This window comes from Saimiri boliviensis, chromosome 7, assembly GCF_048565385.1.
Source record: "Saimiri boliviensis isolate mSaiBol1 chromosome 7, mSaiBol1.pri, whole genome shotgun sequence".
Lineage (NCBI taxonomy): Eukaryota > Metazoa > Chordata > Mammalia > Primates > Cebidae > Saimiri > Saimiri boliviensis.
In genome coordinates this window covers 90,944,482-90,959,073 of record NC_133455.1, presented here as the reverse complement: position 1 = coordinate 90,959,073, position 14,592 = coordinate 90,944,482, and the positions used below count along the sequence as shown (strand labels likewise).

At 44.6% G+C, this 14,592-nt stretch overlaps 1 protein-coding gene and 1 long non-coding RNA gene across 4 annotated transcripts in view; one reads left to right on the top strand and one right to left on the bottom strand.

Annotated features, from left to right (window-relative positions):
* Positions 1-9,225, bottom strand: part of LOC141585156 (uncharacterized) — a 118,996-nt gene extending 109,771 nt beyond the window's left edge. For all 3 annotated transcript variants that reach the window (XR_012518509.1, XR_012518511.1, XR_012518510.1), the window contains exon 1: positions 8,996-9,225. This is a non-coding gene — a long non-coding RNA (uncharacterized LOC141585156). The remainder of the gene's footprint in view (positions 1-8,995) is intronic.
* A 534-nt stretch (positions 9,226-9,759) lies between these two features.
* ERGIC2 (ERGIC and golgi 2) overlaps positions 9,760-14,592 on the top strand; it is a 60,327-nt gene continuing 55,494 nt past the window's right edge. The window contains exon 1 of the mRNA XM_074403006.1: positions 9,760-13,792. The gene's annotated coding sequence lies outside the window, so the exon portion shown is untranslated. The remainder of the gene's footprint in view (positions 13,793-14,592) is intronic.

Genomic DNA, 14,592 nt, shown 5'->3' with positions numbered 1-14,592 from the left:
TTCTTCATCCACATCCCCTTCTCCTCTAGTGATTTATACAATTGGAAGGCTCAACACCCTCCATTTTCTGAAAGGCCCCAGGCATTCACAGGTCTCCTAGAGTCTATCTTACAAACCCGCCGCCCCACCTGGGATGATTGTCAACAATTACTCCTAGTACTATTTACCACAAAAGAAAGGGGCAGAATTAGACAGGAGGCTCATATGACCATCATTGGAACAAGGGGAAGCTTGGCAGAAGACCACCAGAACAAACTAATGAAACTTTCCCTTCCACCCGCCCCCAGTGGGATCCAATCACCTCGGCAGGTCTACAGGCTCTGAACAATTTTCACCAGTACCTACTAGAAGGGGATAGGGGAATGGCCTGCAAGCCCACTAACCTCTCCAAGTTAGGGACTGTAACTCAAGGCCCACAGGAGTAGCTAGCCGCCTTCCTTGAGCTTCTACAGGAAACTTATCGCACCTACACTCCTATTAACCCTGAGGCTCCAGAAAATCAGTGGGCCATCAACCTGGCTTTCGTTTCCCAGTCAGCCCCAGATATTAAAAGAAAGTTACAAAAGTTAGAGGGATTCAGGGAATGAATTTGTCTCAATTGCTGGAAATTGCCCAAAAGGTTTTTAACAATAGGGATACTTCAGAAGCCAAACAGGATAAAAGGGTTGTTAAAGCAGTAATAGCAGCTCTTCAGGAAACCTGAGTTATCCCACAGGGACAGGGAAACCCACAGGGGAGCCCCTGGGGTCTCCGGCCCAGGCTAGGATGCAACTAGTGCGCTGCCGACAGGCCACTGGAAGAACAAGTGCCCGGAAAGGAAAAGGCAAGAAACAGCTCAGGGAAAGCCACCAAGGGCCATTCTCAATTTAGAAAGCCAGGATTGACAGGGCTGGGGCTCTTATTTATTAAGCCCCCAGGAGCCCAGGGTCACTTTGAAGATTGGGGGCACACCTGTCAGCTTCCTAGTCAACACCAGGGCAGCCCACTCAGGCCTTACTCAGCCTCTGGGACCACTATCCAGTAGAAAAACAATTATCCAGGGGGCCACAGAAAAAGCCACAACAAGCCCGTGGATCACCAACCGTTTCCTTGATCTGGGGAATGGCACCGTCACCCACTCCTTTTTAGTCATTCGAGTGTCCGTACCCACTCCTAGGACGGGACTTACTCCACAAACTTCAAGCAAATATTTCTTTCTGTGAGGGTCAGGCTTGCCTCTCAAGTCCTCCTCCTTTGGCATCAGGGCCACATCAGCAAATCCTCATCACCTGTGCTCTGTCAGATGAGTATCTCTTGCAGGAAGCTTTATCCTCAGAGGCAAATCAACCACCAACATCAGACCTCCTCTGCCAATTCCAACAGAATGTACCTGGAGTGTGGGCCGAGACAAATTCCCCAGGCTTGGCAAGTCACTGTACCCCAGTTGTGGCCCAGCTATTGGCAACAGCAACTCCAGTCCAGGTATGACAATATCCCATGAGCCAGGAGGCCAGACAGGGAATTGTTCCACATATAACCAGACTCCTAAAAGGAGGGATCCTTACTACCTGTAAGGCCCCCTGGAATACCCCCCTGCTCACCATCTTAAAACCAAGCACAAAGGACTATCGGCCTGTAAAGGACTTAAGGGAGGTAAACAAACAAGTGGAAACTGTCCACCCTATGGCTCCAAACCCATACACCCTCCTAAGTCACTTGGATCCAGAACATCACCATTACACTGTATTGGATCTCAAGGATGCATTCTTTTGCATCCCACTGGCCCCTGTTAGCCAGCCCATACTTGCTTTTGAATGGCCTGACCCTGATACTGGGGTCTCCGGGCAACTCACTTGGACAAGACTGCCTCAGGTGTTCAAAAACTCCTCCACTCTGTTTGATGAGGCACTTAGCCAAGATCTCACCACCTTCTGAGCTGAGTTCCCTGAGTGTACCCTATTGCAATATGTGGATGACTTACTCTTGGCTACAAAAACCCAAGAGGTCTATAAAGAGACCACCCAGTCATTATTAAAGACCCTACAGACTTTGGGTTACCGGGTCTCAGCTAAAAAGGCTGAACTCTGCCAACTGAAAGTTACCTGCCTGGGCTATATCATAGAGAAGGGCAACCGGGCACTGGCACCCAGCCGAGTCCAAGCGGTGCTGCAAATACCCACCCCCACCACGAAACTCCAGGTTCGAGAATTCCTTGGGGCAGTAGGGTACTGTAGGCTATGGATTTTGGGATTCGCCAAGATAGCCAAGCCCCTGTATGCCTGCACTGGAGGAAATCAGCCCTTGACTTGGACAGAGACAGAGCAACAGGCTTTTGACAAGCTCAAGACTGCCCTGACTACAGCCCCAGCCTTGGCTTTGCCAGACACCTCTAAACCCTTCCGGTTGTTTGTGCACAAAAAACAGGGAGTTGCTAAGGGTGTGCTCACCCAGACGTTGGGATCATCATCCTGGCGAGTTGCCTACCTTTCGAAAAGACTTGATCATGTAGCCTCTGGGTGGCTAGCTTGTCTGAGGTCGATGGCAGCTACAGCTCTGTTAGTCAAGGAGGCGGAAAAACTAACCTTGGGGCAGGAGTTAAATTTAGTGACACCCCATACGGTCGAGTCACTACTCCACGGAGCTCCGGGAAAATGGATGTCAAATGCCTGCATAGTTCAATATCAGGCCTTACTTTTGGATCCGCCTTGTATAAAGTTTTTAAAGGCTACAGTTTTAAACCCTGCCACGCTGCTACCTGACAGCGAGCTGGAGAAGGCCATACATGACTGCCAACAAACAGTGGACATCCTCCACGCAGCTCGACCGGACCTCACCGATGTCCCCCTGCAGAACCCAGAGGAGGTACTGTACACAGAAGGCAGCATTTGCATGGTCGATGGAGTCAGGTATGCCAGGGCAGCTGTAGTCACCCTAGAGCAGGTTGTCTGGGCCCAGGCTCTTCCACATGGAACCTCAGCCCAAAAGGCAGAACTCATAGCTCTGACAGAGGCCTTAGACTGGGCGGAGGGAAAAACTGTAAACATCTACATGGATAGCCGGTCTGTCTTTGCTACTGCTCATGTCTATGGAGCCATTTATAAAGAAAGAGGACTACTTACCTCAGAGGGAAAAACCATCAAAAATAAAGAAGAAATCCTAGCCCTACTAGAGGCTATATGGAAGCCCAAGGCAGTGGCATTAATACACCGCAAAGGACACCAGAAGGGAAATTCACCAGAGGCGAGGGGAAATAGGGTGGCTTACCTACAAGCCAGACAGGCAGCCTTGCGACCAGCAAAACCTCTGACTCTTCTTGTGACTCTGCCGGCCCCAACCCTGCCCTCCACCCCTACGTACTCACCTGATGAAAACTTTGCTAAAGAACAAGGGGGCACACAAGATTCCACAGGATGGTGGATTCTACAGGACACAAGGATTGTGGTCCACGAGGCTCTAGGATGGGCCCTAGTTAAGGACACACAACAGGCCACTCACTTAGGACAGACTAAACTAACTGAGTTGCTAAAAGCCAAATACTACGTTCCCCAAATACATGAACTTATCAAGAAAATTACTGCTCTGTGTAATGTATGTGCCCAAGTAAATCTGGGAGGAAACAGGTCTAGCCAGGTAGGAGTGAGACTCAGAGGGATTAGCTCTGGGGAGCACTGGGAAGCGGATTTCACTGAAATAAAACCCCCAGCAAATGGCTACAAATAACTCCTTGTGTTTATAGATACGATCTCTGGATGGGTCGAAGCCTTCCCCACTAGGTCCGAGACCGCTTTGGTGGTCACGAAAAAACGATTACAGAACTTTGTTCCTTGGTTCGGCCTCCCTCTAATGCTGGGGTCAGACAATGGGCCTACCTTTGTTGCACAGATTTCTCAGGGCCTAGCCAAGGCCCTGGGTATATCCTGGAAATGACACTGTGCCTATCGTCCCCAGAGTTCAGGGCAAGTCGAATGAATGAACCAGACTATAAAAAAAAAAAAACCCTGACAAAGTTCATCCTAGAGACCAGTGAAAACTGGGTCAGCCTGCTTCCTTTCGTTGTCCTCCGCATCTGATGCACACCCTATCAGAAAGGCTTCTCTCCTTTTGAAATCATGGTCAGTAGGCCCCTTCCCTTACTCCCCAGACCCGCGGATACTGTGCATGCTGAAGTCCATAACAATACACTCCTTAAGTCCTTATAGGCTCTCCAGTCTGTTCAATCCCAGATACACCAGCTCATTAAGGACACCCGTCCCACCCTATTGGACCTCACAGACCAGCCAACACACCCCTTCCAGCCCTGACACTCTGTCCTTGTTAAAAGATTTGCCACCTCCAGCCTCACCCCCGTTGGAAGGGACCCTACATGGTTATCCTGACAACACCCACCGCACTCAAGGTGGACAGACTAACGGCCTGGATTCATCACACCCACGTTAAGACTGCCCCACTGGAAGGACAATGGAGCATCAAACACTCTTCCCCCGATTCACTAAAGCTAAGACGGGTGCGCTCCTCGTGGTCACCACCCTCGCCACCCTAATCCGTGCTGTAAATCCCTATAGCAACCCCTCCTTCCCATCCCAGAACCCACCTGCTATTGAGGGCTCCACTGGAAGATATGTTAGTTCCTTAACGGGGAAGAGATCTACCCCAGTCAACTTAACCCTAGAATACATTCCAAAGAACCCCATTACCTTCTCCCTAGACCTCTGTGCCCTCCTGGGCCCCAACCTAAATTTCAGAACAAGCAAAGGTGTAGCCAGGTGCGGCAGTACAGGGGCAGAGCGGCAACTCCAGACCATGGTATTATATCTGTGCCCAGAATCCACCCCACAAAAAAGATGGAACTGTGGAGACTTAAATGAATTCTTTTGCCCCCCATTGGGGTTGTGAAACTATCTCCACTATATCAGGGTACGCCAAAAACAGACTCCTTCATTTCTTTAACTGAGACTCTCCCCCATCCCCATGCTATACTAGGTCTTGTAACCTATTCAAGATAACTGTAACTACCCCAGATGGTAGATGGACAATGGGGCAAACCTGGGGTCTCAGAGTATATATTTGTGGATGGGACGTGGGAAACATCTTTACCATCAAGTGTGTAACACCGCCCAGACCCAATGCCCTATAGGACCCATTGCCCAGATCATACAAGAGGCCCCCCTAAAAATATAAAGCCCCCTCATCCAGTCAATCAATACCCCCCATTAACAACCTTCCCCTACAACCCCAACTCAGCTCGAAGAGGACACAAGGACACAACCCTGTTAACCTTGCTGTCCTTGACTCATCACCTCCTCAACAAATCGAATCCAGATTTAGGAAAAAACTGTTGGCTCTGTCTAAACCCTCAACCGCCGTTTTATACCGGCTTGGCTTCCCAATTTTACCTGCCAACCTGTCCAATTTTTCATTTCTGAAGCCCCTCGCCCCTCACCCCCTCCCCCACCCCTCACCTTCACCCCTGGGGTGGTTTATGGGCATAAAAGGTCTTGACACCCTCCTTTCGAGGCCACGGGTTGGACAGACGTAAGTTCTTCATGGCTGCTGGCAATAAAGGCCCTGCAATTCAGCATACATTTGTCTTGATGTTGACTTTCTATGCTCGCTCCAAATACAACACCACTGCACTGCAGACCGACAGCTGAGGACAGAGCAAGACTGTCCCCAGAAACAAACAAACAAACAAAAAACAAAAAGAAAAGGAAAAAGGCGAATTCTAAAGTCCCTTCTACTCACTTTCTTCTCCGTTCACTTACTAAGGCCACATCTTACGTCTGCTGTTCTTTTTTCCATACTACTCTCTCAACTCCTTTCTTTCATATTTGCCAGAAATTTAAGGTTGTTTGGGTTCCTCTCATTAAAAAAGTTCAACGGAAGTGTGTTGCAACACCTTAATCAAAGCTTAGGGCTAAGTTCTTTAGCGTTTCTTTATCCACTTCCTCTGCTCAGTCCTTCATATCCTCATAACCATTGAAATGAAGGCTATGAATAGCTCAATTCTTAGGCATGTAGGTTTTCAAACAAATATTAAATGAATCTTAGTTATTAGAAAACAGCATTGTTTGTAGAACTCTGAAATTTCTTAAAAGTAGATTTCCAAAATGTAATAACCTCATAAATTTTTTAGTCTGCAACTACAATTCCTGAAATCTTCTTCTATTCATGAAAGACTGTCCTACGAAATTCTAAAAATCAACATAAATCGTAAAAAGCCGCTCGGAGGTTTATGAAATTTACCATGTTCTGTCTTCTTTTAATGAATTCATAATCTTCTCTCAGGATACAAGGAGCAAAACCAGTTTGTGTCGTACCTCAGAATTGAGGCACACACTCATTAGGTTTCAGAATCTTTAAAATTTTATCTTGTTTAGGAAACTGCTTACCTTGGAAGGGCAAACTGCCATTTCTCTCCATCTGGGGACCAGGGAGACAAGGGAAGCCCCCCCTAAACATCACTTCCACGTCCCCATATTATGCTGAGGAACTTCTAGTTGACTCCTTAGGCATTTCAGCAGTGTTTTTGGCCGGTACTAGGAACTGAGGAGAGGTATAGAAAGGGAGCAAGTGCACAGTCCCGGCCCCAAAGAGGTTATGCCGCAAATAGAAGCAGGCTCGGAACTCAGAACTAAAGCGGTGACTGCATAATACACTGCTCGGGGTGGGGGATGGGGAGCTGCACGAGGTTTGTTTCAGGAAAGCGGTTTCCAGGAGGCGAGAGTTTAAGTCAGACCTGAAAGAGGCTGATTTGTAATGATTTGCAGGAGGCCACTGGAGGCAGAGGCCAGGGTTTTCCACTTAGGAGATCAACGTCTCCCCTAGTGGAAAAGTGGGAGGTCATACAGGGACTGGCTTCTGAGTAGTCCAAAGGTTGACCTGGAGAAAGACTGATTTTGGGGTTTTAATAGGTAAGTTTGGGGACATCACTGATGAAGGTGGGCAGGAAAGGAGGCTTTTTTCTTTTTTTAACGTTAGAGTAAAAAACAGATTTGATGAGATGGGTAAAACATAAATAGGAAAATTTAAGGAGAAGCATGATTATGATTGCTATGTAAAAATAAAATTGCAATACAGAGGTTCTGGAGCTCAGGAAATGAGCTAGAGCATGCCATAATTTAGGCCTAGGTAGTGAAGATCAGGAATAAAATGGTAGCTGAGGAAATTTCAAAGTTGAATAAGTAGTAGTAAGTATGAAAAAAAAAGCTAAACTACAAACATCTGCTCTTTATTAGAAACGAGAATTTGTCTCTTCCCTTCCCACTCCACACCTCTTCCTAGCTTACATCATTGTATTCAAGGCAGTTTATTGAAGACTGTTCAGCACTCTCCACCTTATCTCTTACACAGCTTGCCTTTGCTTTTCTTCCCATTTCACTCTTTCTCTTCATTTATTCACATCATTTTAGTCATTGAAAGACCCCGCCCAATTACTAGATCAGAGGGAGGCAACTAAGACTCTCCTATCTCCCAAATGACTTCCCAGAATGACTTTATGGTATTATAATAGGAATGCAAGAGTTTTGATTTTTCTTTTATTAATATTTTGCTTTCAAGGAATTACAGGAAAAACCATATTGCATGCCAGAAATACTTAAATTTTAAATATTTCATCTTAAGAGATGCCTTCATATAATGCTTTTAATGCATTTTAGAAATTCAGGTGGTGGACAAAAGTACAAGACAGGAGTTAGATGTTTTGAGTGGGAGGAGTACACTGGGGCCATTATTGAACCAGAATTATTATGCACTTAAGTATATAGAAAAAAGATCGAAATGAGTACTAAACTATGCAAATATATCCCTTATTAATCTTTATTTGCATGACTACATTTTAAGCAGTTGTTATCTTCATGTACATATTTGGTATTTTTTCAAATACGAATTGATTAAACACTATTGCTATTTTGTTATCTATTTTGCTAACATAAGAACTTCCTGTGTTACTGTGTCAGATTTTTTTTTTTTTTTTTTTTTTTTTTTTTTTAATGGAGTTTCGCTCTTATTGCCCAGGCTGGAGTGCACTGGCGCCATCTCCGCTTACTGCAACCTCCACCTCCTGGGTTCAAGAGATTCTCTGGCTTCAGCCTCCCAAGAAGCTGGAATGGCAGACACCTGCCATCACGCCCAGCTATATTTCCTATTTTCGGTAGAGAGTGGGTTTCATTATGTTGGCCAGGTGCTCTCAAACTCCTGACCTCAGGCGATCCACCCACCTCCGCCTCCCAAAGTGCTGGGATTACAGGTGTCAACCACCGCGCCCCGGCCTCTAAGTCAGATCTTAGTCATTTCCTTTTAGTTGGAATCCTGCCCCACTCCTCCTCGCCTTGTTTTTCAGTGTTTCGATAAGATGCTGTGAAAACCTTTGAGCACCCATTTATTTATTCAGCTCATACCACTGATACTACTCATAATAAAATTGTTGATGAAAAGATAGGAACCATTTTATAGCTTGTGTTACATATTGCGAAATTTTGCACTGTATTGATGTATCTTTGCATCTTTGCAACTTTGCATCTTTGTCATAAGCTCCACATGGGGAGTTTTTACATTTGCAGTACACTCCACAGGGTGGCCAAGGTAGAACTGGCTCATCATTGAGTATAGGTTCAGTTAAAAACAGCAATCTGGCTCAGAGTTAAGCACAAAGAATCCAATAAATACTAATGGATTAATTTTCAGGTACCTTAGCCTTGACTTTCCTGGAAGATTTTCCCTCCTTTATCTATTCTCTTTCTTTTCAGTATCTACTTCATTATTTAAAAGGGGAATTTCGGGTTAGGCAGTTCTGGATAGCAGTGCCTTTCCTGTGCCTGTTCTGGAACCTCTCTCGCCCTTTTGCTGTGAGAGGGACCCCAGTTCACAGCTGTCATCACCACTAAAGTTACACCCAGGGGTCACCTCAAAAAGGTAAAGTTTTCTGTAAGAATTTCTATGACAGTGAATTAGGAAAGGCTTTAAAGATAACGGAAGTGGCACGCGTTTCTGCCAAACAATTCGACGCTGTGTAACTCACAGAAATTCCGGGAAGGACTAAGACGTCCATGGATGATTCCGCGGCTCACCGGCACACAGGGCACGCTGAGTTCACCCTCCCGGGCTCTGGCGACCACGGCAGGTGCAAAGCCCGCCCGGGGAGGCAGCGCTTGTTGTCGCCGCAGAGCCACGTGCGGCGCTGGGGAGCGTCTGTGGCCCCCGACCCCCGCCTCGAAGCACGGAAGGCGACTGCACGCGGCGTCCTCGGGGCCCGCGTAGAGCGTGCGTGGGGGCGGGGCTGTGGGAGGGGCCGGGGGCGGGGCTGGGGCGGGGCTGTGGGAGGGGCGGGGCCTGCCGCGCATCACCGCTGTCGTAGCCGCCGGACCGGGGGACTGGGTGCCAGGTTGAGGGCTAAGATGGCCGCCCCGGGTCAGGCTGGTGAGCGTGCGCCAGGGCGCGCGGCCGCGGCGGTCGGCGGAGGGACGCCCCCTGCGGGAGCGGAAGTACAACGGCGGCCTGCGGGGCCGGGAGGCACCTGGCGGCGTGTTCCCGCCGCGCGGGGCGCTGGGGGATCCTGAGGGAGGGGGAGACTGGGGCTGCGGGCGCGCAGAGGGGAGCCAGCGAGGGGCGCGCGGCGGCGGCGGCGGCGGGACCCGCGATGTTTGAATTGGCGCCCCTGAGAAGTTTTCGGTGGCTTCTGCGGCGCTCCGGCCCTGTCCCGGCGGCCGCCTCACGAGTGCCCGGAGATGCTGCGGCCAGGGGCAGCGGGCTGGAGGGGCGAGCTGGGGGAGAAGGGGCGCGGGCGGGGGCGCGGGGGACGCAGAGGGGCTGCGCGCTGACCCCGGCCCCGGCGTCGCGGAGAGGCGGCCGCGGGGCTGGCGCGGGCTGGGCGCCGTGTGGATGGTGCGGTGTCCGGGTCCAGCCGCCGGGATTACAGCGAGGGGTTGCTCTAAGACCCGGGACGCTTCGGGAGGGCGCTTCTGGCGCTTGGTTTAGGAGGAATGCCCTTCCCTGCGTCTTGCCCGCCTCCTCGCCATCGATCTGTCCCCGCGCTGCCGGCACCTACTGCCGCTTAAAGATCCCAGCGCTTGAAAATCAGTTTCCTGAAACCATTGCCGATGGCCTTCGATGAGAAAGAAATGCCATTTGACTGAATTCATTATGGAGGCTAAGAAACCTGTCGGTGTGGGCGGAGGGGAACCTGTTAGTATGTTAAATTTTAAGAGTAGGTTAGACACCATGCCCTGCCCCCAGGAAAAAGGAAAGTGAAACATAGTAATCGTTTCATATGCAAGTTTGAGCTGTTGAAACGAAGTGAAACATAGTAATTGTTAGTAATTGTTTCAAATGCAAGTTTCAGCGGTTGTTAAATTCTACTGATAGCTGGATAATTTCTTATAGTTTTAATATTAGAAACAAAGCCATTTAGGAATTCTTGGGAAATTCACCTTTTCCTCAGACCAACCCCCAAGTCCCCAACTCCCGCCACCTTTTAAATCTTAATTTTTGTATCTGGGAAATAAACGGGGATTGTGAAATTAGCATAGAAGTAAGACCTTCAGGTCCTGCTCTTGAATTCCTTATTAATCTGTTAAGTAGCTGCCTGTGGGGGTGAAAGTGACTTTTGGGGCCTGGAATTCCATTTTGAGTTGTGTTCAAAAGGAGCCTTCGATGTAAACAAGGAAAAAGAATGGGCTGTTCACTGTGGTGAAGTTCGGAAAGTCAAATAGGAATTAAGCATATGTTTATTTCATAATCTCAATGAAATTCAATATTCAGTTGCCTTAGATGAAAGTTTGTATTCTTGGAACCCTAATCATTTTGTCCTTAATTTAGCATCTCAGAATGTTTGAAAGAGCGTTTAAACGTTTTGGCACTTGCAAGTGTTCTCTCTCCATTCTAGCGTTTTTCGTACTAGCCATTAGTTCTGCATATGTTCGATGTCAAATTTTTTAGTCCAGTATTTTATCACTGTGGACTATCCAAATTCAAATGTGGAGATATTCTAATATCGAAAAATTAGTGCAGTACATACAGTGTAGAAAGTTGAAATGTTTTGACTACTTTGTGTATCAGTCTTGTTTTTCTTCCCAAATGTTAATTGCTTGAGATTTTTTAAGCTTAAAAAAGTTTAAGTGATAAGTGAACCCACATTTAGTATAATATACAATGGTACACCTTTTGGAATACTTAAAATAGAAAATCTGTTGAAGATTTGTGTTAGATATTCGAAATAAATTTTCTACCCGGTTGTCTTTCTCCTTTTTCTACAGACTTACCTTTTCTGTACTACAAAGAAAGAAATAGTGTCATATACTCAACCAAATTTCTCCTCTACACGTTTGAAACTTACTATTACAGTGTTTTGGTTGTGCATAAAAAAAATTTCTGTTCATTGGGTTGTTTGAAGGCAGAGTCTGTGTTTTATTTGTGTATCTCTAGTACCTGACTGCTTAACATGGGGGGAAAACCCCTGTGAAAGTTTGTTGCATTGGGGTTTTGAATGGCAGAGGTACAAAAATTTGGATTCTAGCCAAAAAAAGAAAAAAAAAAAAAAAAAAAAAAAAAAAAAAAAAAAAAAAAAGAAAAGAACTTTGAGGTTTTCTGTCCTTCCTGCAGTATTAGAACAAACGTGGGTGCCAGATTCTAATGGAGTTGTCTGGTCCAGGGAGATTAGCGAGAGGCTGGGGCATGGGCTCAGGAGTATCAAGATAAGAAATAAACTGTGTGCCTGAATAATTCTCTGAATTCAGTAATGGGGAAGAAGAGTTTTACTATTAGGCCCAGCCTAAATAGGTGACAACTGAAATATATGAGGATTCTACAAATAGGGGCTTTCTGGCTAAAAGATCATTGCAAAAGGTGTAACTGATATTCACAGCAATTTTAGACACCATAAAAATATTAGGAAGAATTCATTTTTAATGGAGTTTTACACGTCATAGGAAAAAGCTATTTCGTAGTCTAAAAACATACTTGTTAGGCCAGATCATAGATGTGCTAGAATGACAGAGTCTAGGCATTTTATACACAGAGTATTTGAATTCAATTTTTGAGACCCACGGTAGGATGCTCAGTATTTTTCTGTTTTTCCAATTGTTATGAAGTTAGCTGCAGTTGATTGATGTGTAAATATGTTGATGTCTCACTAATGATAACTGTTTCAGAGTAAAATTACTTGTTAAGTAGGGATGGGTGAGAAATTCAAATAACCTGGAGGCAGGCATTGCTTTCAGAAGGTTTATCTTACAAAGTGTTCAGCTAGATTCAATCTCTGCTGCAGGAGAGGCATGTTAGAGACATGAGGAAGGCCCAAGGGAAAAGGGTGTCCTTTATTGTTTAATGAGGAGTTTCAAGCGAGATCGGGGTGATTATAGATTCTAGATCTCTAAAGGAAGAAAGAATAAACAGGGCCTTTCTTAGAGATCAGGGAAAGGAAATACATCATTATTGACATGGAGAGGGGCCAAAGCACGTAATGGACATAATAGCAAACTTAAGAGGGGGCAAGGAGGGTTTGAGAGCCCATTGTATTCATTCATTCAGTAATTTGTTCATTCAAAAATATTGAACCCCTTTCTGTGTACCAAGTACTATGCTTGACCCTTGGTGTTTTACAAACATTTAAGAGGATAGAGTACTATGGTGGTTCTGTGAAGTAAATGGAAAATGGAAAACTGCTTATAGCAGTGGGTAAAATTTACCCTAATTACTACAAACTGTAGGTAAAGTTGTTTTCATTCTTATCCAAATGCATTGTGGTGGTTATTAAATCCTAAGGCCTACTTCCTATCGAAATTACCAATTCCTCCTATCTTCGATTATGGAAAATAACAAATTGTACAACTTTTAATAGCCTGTAGGGGATCCGTTTAGTTGTTACCATTTAAAGAAAAATGCTTTGTTGTAGAAATTATCTTCATTAAAATAAATAGTCAAATATTCTCCCTCTGGGAGATTTCAAGTTTTTTTGTTTTGTTTTGTTTTGTTTTTTGTTTTTTAGTGAAATGCTTGTTGTGACACTTTTATTTTAAAATTAATTCTATTTTATGCCCAGTGGTACTTATATTTATTCTTTCTTTAATAGAGGTAGAATGTATATGTGTTTGTGTAAAATATGCATGTCCATTTCTTATGAAAATAATTTATATCCTGATTATGAAGAGTTTTAAAAATTAAACATTCACATTAAGATTTGTTAAAAACAACAAAAGATGTTTGAAAAGTGGTTCATCGTATACAAGAGTAGAAAAGTATATATTGTTCCAAAGTTTAAAGACATTTATGTACTATCTTAAGAAGTTTAGATTTAGCTTGTGGTCTTTCAAGACTTTAAACAATCTTAATGTTTATAAAATCATGGTTATTTTAGAAATAGCTTAATATTTATAAAATTGTGATTATAAGACAATAAGATATAAAATTAAATATGGTATGTGATTATTTAACTAAGTATGCTATGGTGGGGAAGCTTCTTAATAGTGAATGAAAATGTTATCTCAGTGTCTATTCAGATTTTAACATATAGATTCTTTTTTTCTTTATTTTCTCACAGTACACAAATGTATACGTTAATTATTTTTAGGAGTGCACTTTAGCCATTTCCCTCATTCTGTCACTTTATTAAATAGCAATTAAATTTAGCTTTTTTGCCTTTGGGTTTTGTTTGTTTTTTGATATTTATTTTTCATGGTAACTTCCCGACTTGTATTAATTTTGTTTTTTTTGTTTTCAGAGACAGAATTTTGTTCTTGTTGCCCAGGTGCTCACTGCAACCTCTGCCTCCCAGATTCAAGTGATTCTCCTGCCTCAGCCTCCTGAGTAGCTAGGATTACAGGTATGCACCACCACACCCAGCTAATTTTTTGCATTTTTAGTAGAGATGGGGTTTCTCCATGTTGGTCAGGCTGGTCTTGAACTCCCTACCTCAGGTGATCTGCCTGCCTCAGCCTCCCGAAGTGCTGGGATTACAGGCATGAGCTATTGCACCTGGCCTTATTAAAATATTTTTTAAAGAAGGAATCTGAAAATTGAGCTACCAATTACACCAATTAGATCTATGTTACATTATTCATACCATTGACCTTTGGTACCTGATATCCTTTTGTAAGAACCTCCAGGGCCTACAGCTGTATAGTCCCTTTCCATGCTTTTTTTCAGTGTCTTAATAAACTGAGGTAGAAAGGGAGTGGCCCGTTGAAAAGTTTATTATGTCAAAGATAACTAAAATTTACAGTAGAATGTTCATTTTTGAAGTAAAAAAATTTAGCTACCCTTCTGATTTTTCAGTGATTCTTGAAGCTTTCAAGTAGCTGGGGACTACAGTCATGTACTGTCACATGTGGATTTTTAAAAATTATTTTAATAGTGACGAGATCTCACTATATTGCTGGAAAAACATCCCTCTTTTTTTTTTTTTTTTTAATAGAGACAAGGTCTTGCTATGTTGCCCAGTTCGTGACTTACTGTTTTCTTTTTTTTTTCTTTTCTTTCTTTCTTTTTCTTTCTTTCTTTTTTTTGAGACATTCTCACTCAGTCACCCAGGCTGGTGTACAGTGGCATGATTTCTGCTCACTGCAACTTCTGCCTCCCAGTTTCAAGCAATTCTCCTGCCTCAGCCTCCAAAGTAGCTGGGAC